Here is an 11,268-nt window from a genome sequence, read left to right as displayed (position 1 = left end):
CCAACACTGCTGAAATGCCATAGCCTTGTGATTAAAGGCTACAGTTGTTCTTTTCATCTGTCATCCTTGAGTTTACTGTTAATAACACAGTCACTTGCAGGTTGAGAGACATTGAGCAGAGAGTGATAAGATGTATCCTTATAATAAGGGAGGCTTTTCTCTTCCCCCTCCATTGATGTCCTCCTTGCAAACATTTATTCAGGTAGACAGGTTCTGGATATTAGATGAGATGGAGGAGAAATATTATTCTCTGCCTTCTCTGTAGTTTTCACTTTCACTACTTAGGAAAAAAATTATTTTAGTCAAAGGGGAAATGATCATGAACTTGAGTGAACTCCAAGGCAGAATTTTGGCAAATGACTCCAGATGGATGTACCCTAAAGTTGTTCAGGATTTTAAATAACTTATGATTCAAATCCACTTGAGAAATACTGGGTTAAAAAGAGCTAAATAGGTTCATTTGCTGTGGAACCTCTCAGAGCTGTTCACCTGATAGTGTGAGTTATCAACTGCCAAGAGAAGCTTAGAATATATAGGGTACCCAAATGTACCTAATCGTGTAAAATTTAATAGGAGAATGTCTCAAAGTAGAGTGCTGCAGTGTAATGTTTTAGAAACAGTTGTTCTAGACTGAAGTGAGTATTCTACAGTTGGTTAAGCATGGGGAAATTATGTGGCTTTTCCTGTTATTTGTTTTTAATTTCCTGCACTGTTAGAAATATATTTTTAATTATTTTATTATGGATAGAAGTGTGTTAGGAAAACTATTGTTTGATTCACTGATATTCGCATATATTATAGAAATGGGAAGGGAGGAAATGTTCTAGGTTTTCAAGTCAAGTAACTGTAACACCACTTGATTCAAATAGAAAATACTCCACTTATACTCAACATTAGACTAAAATCAGATTGATGAATAAGCACTTACTTTTAGAATCCCAGCTAAAGTGTGGCTAACAATTTTCATTGAGTTGAATATGCACAGGCTGATTTCTGGGTGGTGAAGGGAATTGGTCTTCTTTCACAGAATCTATAAACAGAGCTTGAATCCAGCTGACTAGAGCCCGAGAACATGCTAGGGTACTTCATATTCAGTACACAGCCCTGTAAAGAGAAGAAAAATGAGCCTTGTCCAAAACTCTTACCTCAGCACCCACTGGCAAAAGTAAAATGTAAGCTGGGGACCAGGTCTCTTTGAAGCTGATTTTTTAAAAAACTCTTTAACAGGCCTCTGGTGGTTACAGATATTGATCGTCAGAAAGTAATCTGTTCAGGTTTGGGAGCATGCCAGTACAAATTGTGGAATGCATTCCTTCCTCTCCAAGGACATGTTGAGCTTTTTATATTGTCTATACTGGTTCACTTGTCAACTGTCTACCCTATTTGATATGAATTATTTTCTACCTTTTGTGAATATGTAATTAAATATATTTTAAAAATAGGAAATTTTATTAATATAGAATCTGTAGCTTGAGTCAAAAGATTATTTTCTTCTTTTTTAACCCTCATTTTTCTTCCTTAATTATTATTTGATTCCTTCTGGCTGCCTGCTACTTATTTGTAGTAGTACCATTCATCCATTGAGACCTTTCCATCTGTCACACAGCTTTGCTTTCTTTCCCCAGAAGCTTTATTCTCCTACTGTGCCATGTTTACTTTTTTTCCCCTTTTTTCCCTTTTTTGTCTACTAGTTGAATTGAGCATTCTTTTGTGCAGGTGTTTTCACCTTTTTTTTTTTTTTTTGGTTATTTTAAAGATTTAAACCAGGCAAATGATGCTGAATTAGATAAAAGTGACACTCAGAAGGGGCATGTTTGCTAATCTTCAAAGACTGATATAATTTTTTAAAGTTCCACATGTCTTTGTTCTGATATGTAAAGGTAGAATTGGAGTAGATCCAATAAAATTCTGAATGTTAAGTGAAGTGGTAGGAATTGTTTCAATCAGTCTTTGCATATGGGTAAACAATTATACTGATATTTTACTCTCCATGTGTATATTTATATATTTACTATGCATAATTGCTGATTAAAAGCTTACTTACTGTGAATTTCAATGCTTAGAAGCACTTAAACATAAAGATTAACCTTTCTGGATATGACTTTACCTCGGAGCTTACCATCAAGTTCTATTAAAGAGTAGGAATCTTCTGCCTAGAGAACAGATTCTAGGGGTATGAAGATAAATGCGAGCATTCATGAGAAATTAAATTAATGAAAAGTCTCCATTGTGCTTACATTATTGGAGAAATTTCATTAATTCTGTTATGGTTTGTTATTTAGAGCTTACCATCAAGTTCTATTAAAGAGTAGAGATCTTCTGCCTAGAAAACAGATTCTAGGGGTATGAAGATAAATGCGAGCATTCAGGACAGATTAAATTAATGAAAAGTCTCCATTGTGCTTATATTATTGGAGAAATTTCATTAATTCTGTTAGGTTTGTTATTCCCATTCAACTCAAATATAACTTAGCCCCCTTTCTGAGGTTTGCAGGTGACCAAGACCACATTTCTCAAACTGCCATTGTTTTACCTGGTGTTGAACCCACTTCGTAAGGGGATATATGCTAAGCAAAAGGGACAGCTTCTGCTGTCAAGGGGCTCACAGTCTGTTTGAAGGAGGAAGAATACTGACTTTTCACTTAAAGCATCCAGGGCATTAAGAATATGTTTACTGCGAGATGATAGATTATGTTCTGATCACACCTGGTTAGTGTCAGGAAAGAAAAGAATCCTGAAGTATTTTAAAATAGTTTTTTAAGGAGATCAGAGGATAGAATGGAACGATGATACTAGCAATCCAGAGAGTAGTAGGTAGAGAGATATGTGGGGGTGTGGGGGGGAGTAAGTAGTTTAGAAGAGAAGTGTGCAGACTTTTTATTTTTTTTAAGAGAGAAATAAGATGTAACTGAAAACCTTAATAATTACTGACAGCTGACTCTATCTCAGTCCCTGAACAACTAAAGATAATGAGTCAGAGTCCTTGCCTATTAGAAATTCATAATCTAGTAGTGGATGTAAGACAAATATGTAAATCATTTTATTAGAACCCAAAAGCCTATAAGAGATATACTGATATTTTTTTCTTGAACTATGATAAAGTATCCTATTATCAGGACAACCTTTGCTTGGAGAACAATATAAAAGCTATAGGAAATACAAAAACTAGGTGACTGAAGGCATTGTAGAGAAACCAAAGTAGGCAGGTTTTTTTTTTTTTTTTTTTTTTTTCTTTTTGCGGTATGCGGGCCTCTCACTGTTGTGGCCTCTCCCGTTGCGGAGCACAGGCTCCGGATGCGCAGGCCCAGCGGCCATGGCTCACGGGCCCAGCCGCTCCGCGGCATATGGGATCCTCCCAGACCGGGGCACGAACCCGTATCCCCTGCATCGGCAGGCGGACTCTTAACCACTGCGCCACCAGGGAGGCCCCTAGTAGGCAGGTTTTGAAGAGCTAAGGTCTTAGGAAAAGGAAAACATATTGAGGTGAAATTGATATTCTGTACCACTGTTGTCCTTGAGGGATTTGCAGATTCCTAAACATTGTAAGATGGGAGTCCAAGAAATCAAGAAGAATAAGCAGAGAGTTTTAGCAGTTTCACTGTGCCGAGGAGCAAAAATAGGAGATCAAGTCCTGCCAAGGAGAAAGGACCTTGAGAAAAAAAAATATAGATTTAGAGTTAAGAACTCAGGAAGTCTATGTTCTAGGGATAAGGGCAAATCAGAAATAGACCAGATCACAAATTTTGAAACCCAGTCTCAGATCATTTCACTCCTAAGTAGATGGTCTGTTCTACTCAAACTGCCTGCCTGGAAAAAATATTATAACATGATACAGAGACTTTAAATCTTTTTTTTTTTTTTTTTTTTGCGGTATGCGGGCCTCTCACTGTTGTGGCCTCCCCCGTTGCGGAGCACAGGCTCCGGACGCGCAGGCTCAGCGGCCATGGCTCACGGGCCCAGCCGCTCCGCGGCATATGGGATCCTCCCAGACCGGGGCACGAACCCGTATCCCCTGCATCGGCAGGCGGACTCTCAACCACTTGCGCCACCAGGGAGGCCCGAGACTTTAAATCTTTATACTCTATATCTGGAATTCAGTTGAAAAAAAAAAGTACCATACCTCCTAAGAGGTAGAAAAAATAAATAAACAAAATCCAAGAAAGAAACAAACAGAAGAAAGAGGGCCACAGATCATGAAATACTGAAATTTAGGATAAATAATTTTAAAGTATTTGCAATTAATACTTTTAAGAAAATAAAAATTCTCTTGAGTACTTCAAACAGAATGGACTTAATAAATAGGAATCTGATGAATGTTCTAAAATTATAAAATAAAGTCTCTGAAAAAAAAATGTAAATGTTTGATGGAAGAAACTCTGAGTGGGCAATGTCTCTCCTAATCAACTCTGTACTCCCCACTACATGGTACTGAGCCTGGTATATGGTGGGGCTAATCACTGCATTATCTGTTGAATGGGTGGGTACTTGAATGAGTACAGCCAAATGTACTAAAAAAAAAAAAAGCACTGAACTTAATCACTCAATATAAAAAAGTCAAACAAAAGAAAGAAAGGAAAGAAGAAACAAAACCATATGGAAGAAATAGAAAATGAAAAGCAAATTGCTAGATTAAACCTAACCATATTGATTATTATATTAAATGTAAATGGCTAAACAACTCAATTAAAAAGCAGGAATAGGATTGGTTGAAGATGGCAGAGGAGAAGGACGTGCTCTCACTCCCTTTTGCGAGAACACTGAAATCACAACTAACTGCGGAACAATCATTGACAGGAAGACACTGGAACTCAGCAAAAAAGATACCTCACATCTAAACACAAGGGAGAAGCCACAGTGAGATGATAGGAGGGGCGCAATCACAATAAAATCAAATCCCATAACTGCTGGGTGGGTGATTCACAAACTGGAGAAGACTTATACCACAGAAGTCCACCCACTGGAGTGAAGGTTCCGAGTCCCTCATGAGGCTTCCCAAACTGGGGGTCTGGCAATGGGAGGAGGAATTCCTAGAGAATCAGACTTCGAAGGCTAGTGGGATTTGATTACAGGACTTTGACAGGACTTGAGGAAACAGAGACTCCACTCTTGGAGGGCACACACAAAGTAGTGTGCACATTGGGACCCAGGGGAAGAAGCAGTGACCCAATAGGAGACTGAAGCAGACCTACCTGCTAGTGTTGGAGGGTCTCCTGCAGAGGCGGGGGGTGGCTGTGTCTCACTGTGGGAACAAGGACACTGGCAGCAGCAGTTCTGGGGAGTACTCCTTGGCGTGAGCCCTCCCAGAGTCTGCCATTAGCCCCACCAAAGAGGCTCCAGTGTTGGGTGGCCTCAGGCCAAACAACCAACAGGTAGGGAACCAGCCCCACCCATCAGCACACAAGTGGATTAAAGTTTTACTGAGCTCTGCCGACCACAGCAACACCCAGCTCTACCCACCACCATTCCCTCCCATCAGGAAACTTGCACAAGCCTCTTAGACAGCCTCATCCACCAGAGGCCAGACAGCAGAAGCAAGAAGAACTACAATCCTGCAGCCTGTGGAATGAAAACAACATTCACAGAAAGCGAAGATGAAAAGACAGAGGGCTATGTACCAGATTAAGGAAAAAGATAAAACCCCAGAAAAACAACTAAATGAAGTGGAGATAGGCAACCTTCCAGAAAAATAATTCAGAATAATGATAGTGAAGGTGATCCAGGACCTCGGGAAAAGAATAGAGGCAAAGATCGAGAAGATGCAAGAAATGTTTAGCAAAGACCTAGAAGAATTAAAGAACAAACAAACAGAGATGAACAACACAATAACTGAAATGAAAAATACACTAGAAGGAATAAATAGCAGAATAACTGAGGCAGAAGAACGGATAAGGGACCTGGAAGACAGAATGGTGGAATTCACTGCTGTGGAACAGAATAAAGAAAAAAGAATGAAAAGAAACGAAGACAGCCTAAGAGACCTCTGGGACAACATTAAATGCAACAGCATTCGCATTATAGGGGTTCCAGAAGGAGAAGAGAGAGAGAAAAGACCCAAGAAAATATTTGAAGAGATTTAGTTGAAAACTTCACTAACATGGGAAAGGAAATAGCCACCCAAGTCCAGGAAGCGTACAGTCCATACAGGATAAACCCAAGGAGAAACACGCTGAGACACATAGTAATCAAACTGGCAAAAATTAAAGGCAAAGAAAATTATTGAAAGCAGAAAGGGAAAAATGACAACTAACATACAAGGGAACTCCTATAAGGTTAACAGCTGATTTCTCAGCAGAAACTCTACAAGCCAGAAGCGAGAGGCATGACATATTTAAACTGATGAAAGGGAAGAACCTACAATGAAGATTACTCTAGCCAGCAAAGATCTCATTCAGATTTGATGGAGAAATCAAAAGCTTTACAGACAAGCAAAAGCTAAGAGAATCCAGCCCCACCAAACCATCTCTACAACAAATGCTAAAGGAACTTCTCTAAGTGGGAAACACAAGAGAAGGAAAAGGACCTACAAAAACAAACCCAAAACAATTAAGAAAATGGTAATAGGAATATACATATTGATAATTCCTTAAATGCTATGGATTAAATGCTCTAACCAAAAGACACAGGCTTACTGAATGGATACAAAAACAAGACCCATATATATGCTGTCTACAAGAGATGCACTTCAGACCTAGGGACACATATAAACTGAAAATGAGGGGATTGAAAAAGATACTCCACACAAATGGAAATCAAAAGAAAGCTGGAGTAGCAGTACTCATATCAGATAAAATAGACTTTAAAATAAAGAATGTTACAAGAGACAAAGAAGGACAGTACAAAATGATTAAGGGATCAATTCAAGAAGAAGATATAACAATTATAAATATATATGCACCCAACATAGGAGCACGTCAATACATAAGGCACCTGCTAATGGCTCTAAAAGAGGAAACTGACAGTAACTGAATATTAGTGTGGGACGTTAACACCTCACTTACACCAATGGATAGATCATTCAAATAGAATATTAATAAGGAAAAACGAGCTTTAAATGACACAATAGACCAGATAGATTTAATTGATATTTATAGGACATTCCATCCAAAAATAGCAGATTATACTTTCTTCTCAAGTGTGCATGGAACGTTCTCCAGTTTAGATCACATCTTGGGTCACAAATCAAGCCTCAGTAAATTTAAGAAAATTGAAATCAAATCAAGCATCTTTTCCAACCACAACACTATGAGATTAGAACTAAATTACAGGGAAGAAAACGTAAAAACCACAAACACATGGAGGCTAAGTAATACGTTACTGAATAAACAAGAAATCACTGAAGAAATCAAAAAATACCTAAAGACAAATGACAATGAAAACACGATGATCCAAAACCTATGGGATGCAGCAAAAGCAGTTCTAAGAGGGAAGTTTATAACAATACAAGCCTACCTCAGGACACATCTCAAATAAACAATCTAACCTTACACCTAAAGAAACTAGACAAAGAAGAACAAACAAAACCCAAAGTTAGCAGAAGGAAAGAAATCATAAAGATCAGAGCAGAAATAAATGAAATAGAAACAAAGGAAACAATAGCAAAGATCAATAAAACTAAAAGCTGGTTCTTTGAGAAGATAAACAACATTGATAAACCATTAGCCAAACTCATCAAGAAAAAGGGAGAAGATGCAAATCAATAAAATTAGAAATGAAAAAGGAGAAGTTAAAACAGACACCGCAGAAATACAAAGCATCCTAAGAGACTACTACAAGCAACTGTATGCCAATAAAATGGACAACCTGGAAGAAATGGACAAATTCTTAGAAAGGTATAGCCTTCCAAGACTGAACCAGGAATAAATAGAAAATATGACCAGACCAATCACAAGTAATGAAATTGAAACTGTGTTTAAAATTCTTGCAACAAACAAAAGTCCAGGACCCGATGGCTTCACAGGTGAATTCTATCAAACATTTAGAGAACAGCTAGCACCCATCCTTCTCAAACTCTTCCAAAAAATTGCAGAGGAAGGAACACTCCCAAACTCATTCTATGAGGCCACCATCACCCTGATACCAAAACCAGACAAAGATACTACAAAAAAAGAAAATATCAATATCACTGATGAATATAGATGCAAAAATCCTCAACAAAATACTAGCAAATCCAACAACACATTAAAAGGATCATAGACCATGATCAAGTGGGATTTATCCCAGGGATGCAAGGATTCTTCAATATACACAAATCAATCCATGTGATACACCATATTAACAAATTGAAGAAGAAAAAGCATATGATCATCTCAATAGATGCAGAAAAAGCTTTTGAAAAAATTCAACACCCATGTATGATAAAAACTCTCTAGAGAGTCAGCATAGAGGGAACCCACCTCAACATAGTAAAGGCCATATACGACAAACCCACAGCAAATGTCATTCTCAATGGTGAAAAACTGAAAGCATTTCCTCTAAGATCAGGAACAAGACAAGGATGTCCACTCTCACCACTATTATTCAACATAGTGTTGGAAGTCCTAGCCATGGCAATCAGAGAAGAAAAAGGAATAAAAGGAATACAAATTGGAAAAGAAGAAGTAAAACTGTCACTGTTTGCAGATGACATGATACTATACATAGGTAATCCAAAAGATGCCACCAGAAAACTACTAGAGCTAATCATTGAATCTGGTAAAGTAGCAGGATACAAAATTAATGCACAGAAATCTCTTGCATTCCTATACACTAATGATGAAAAATCTGAAAAAGAAATGAAGGAAGCACTCCCATTTACCATTGCAACAAAAAGAATAAAATACCTAGGAATAAACCTACCTAAAGAGACCAAAGACCTATATGCAAAAATCTATAAGACACTGATGAAAGAAATTAAAGATGATACCAACAGATGGAGAGATATACCATGTTCTTGGATTGGAAGAATCAATAGTGAAAAAATGACTATACTACCCAAAGCAATCTACAGATTCAATGCAATCTCCATCAAATTACCAACAGCATTTTTTACAGAATTAGAATTTTAAAAAATCTTAAAATTTGTATGGAAACACAAAAGACCCCAAATAGCCAAAGCAGTCTTGAGGTAAAAAAAACGGAGCTGGAGGAATCAGACTCCTTGACTTCAGACTATAATGCAAAGCTACAATAATCAAGAATATGGTACTGTCACAAGAACAGTAATATAGATCAATGGAACAGGATAGAAAGCCCAGAGATAAACCCATACACCTATGGTCAACTAATGTATGACAAAGTAGGCAAGGATATACAATGGAGAAAGGGCAGTCTCTTCAATAAGTGGTGCTGGGAAAACTGGACAGCTACACGTAAAAGAATGAAATTAGAACTCCCTAACACCATACAGAAAAATAAACTCAAAATGGATTAGAGACCTAAATGTAAGACTGAACACTATAAAACTCTTAGAGGAAAGCACAGGAAGAACACTCTTTGACATAAATCACAGCAAGATCTTTTTTGATCCACCTCCTAGAGTAATGGAAATAAAAACAAAAATAAACAAATGGGACCTAATGAAACTTAAAAGCTTTTGCAAAACAAAGGAAACCAGAAAGAAGATTAAAAGACAACCCTCATTATGGGAGAAAATAAATTTTGCAAATGAATCAACGGAGAAAGGATTCATCTTCAAAATATGTAAAAAGCTCATGCAGCTCAATATTAAAAAAACAAACAACCCAATCAAAGAATGGGAAGAAGACCTAAATAGAATTTCTCCAAAGAAGACATACAGATGGACAAGAATCACATGAAAAGCTGCTCAACATCACTAATTATTAGAGAAATGCCAATGAAAACTATAATGAGGTATCACCTCTCACCAGTTAGAATGGGCATCATCAGAAAATCTACAAACGACAAATGCTGGAGAGGGTGTGGAGAAAAGGGAACCCTCTTGCACTGTTGGTGGGAATGTAAATTGATAAACCCACTATGGAGAACAGTATGGAGGTTCCTTAAAAAACTAAAAATAGAATTACCATATGACCCAGAAATCCCACTACTGTGCATATACCCAGAGAAAACCAAAATTCAAAAAGACACATGCACCGCAATGTTCATTGCAGCACTATTTACAATAGCCAGGTCATGGAAGCAATCTAAATGCCCATCAACAGATGAATGGATAAAGAAGATGTGGTATATATTTACAATGGAATATTACTCAGCCATAAAAAGAAATGAAATTGGGTCATTTGTAGGGATGTGAATGGATCTAGAGACTGTCATACAGAGTGAAGTAAGTCAGAATGAGAAAAACAATTATTGTATATTAACACATATATGTGGAACATAGAAAAATGGTACAGATGAAGCAGTTTGCAGGGCAGAAATTGAGGCACAGATGTAGAAAACAAACGTATGGACACCAAGGGGGGAAAGTGGTGGGTGGGGGTGGTGGGGTAGTGGTGTGATGAATTGGGAGATTGGGATTTACATGTATACACTAATACGTATAAAATGGATAACTAATTAAAAAAAAGAAATAAAATGAATGATCCATCTTTCCATTTTATGAATAAACTTTATAAGAAATAATTAAAATAAATAAATAAATAAATAGCAGGAATATTCCAGACTAGATTTAAAAAAAAAAAGACTCATACATAAATTGTCTACAAGAGAACTCTAAGAAAATAGGAATACTATGTTAAAATAAGAAGAAAAGTAGACAAAGTAAATTATCAGGGTTAAAGGAGAATATATCATAATTATAAAAGTCTTCAAGGCATAACAGTCCAAAGTCTGGTTCACTTTGCTGTACACCTGAAACTAACACAACATTCTAAATCAACTATACTCCAATAAAAAATTTTTAAAATGAAAAGAAGTACTAAAGGGATTCTTTAGGCACAAGATAAATATAACCATAAAAAAGTGCAAAACTGCACAAAGGATTAAACTGTAAAAAAGATGATAAAAATGTGGTATTTTTAAAACATTGTATACAACAATATATATATATATATATATATATATATATATATATATATATATATAATGCATTAAAATGATAGCACCCATGGTGGAGCGTATTAAGTAAACATTCTAAGAACCTGTTCTAAGTACTTTTTTATTTCCAGAAGGTAGAGAACTACTAATTTATAATCAAAATGCATGTTAGTAATGTCTATAGTAACCTCTTAGATGCTTTAAAAATGTGTAACTAACAAGCTAATAGAAGGGAAAATTGAATAAAAAAATTCTTAGCTCAAAATAAAACAA

This window comes from Mesoplodon densirostris, chromosome 12, assembly GCF_025265405.1.
Source record: "Mesoplodon densirostris isolate mMesDen1 chromosome 12, mMesDen1 primary haplotype, whole genome shotgun sequence".
Classification (NCBI taxonomy): Eukaryota; Metazoa; Chordata; class Mammalia; order Artiodactyla; family Ziphiidae; genus Mesoplodon; species Mesoplodon densirostris.
The sequence above is the reverse complement of the archived record's forward strand: the minus strand, read 5'-3'. Positions refer to the sequence as shown.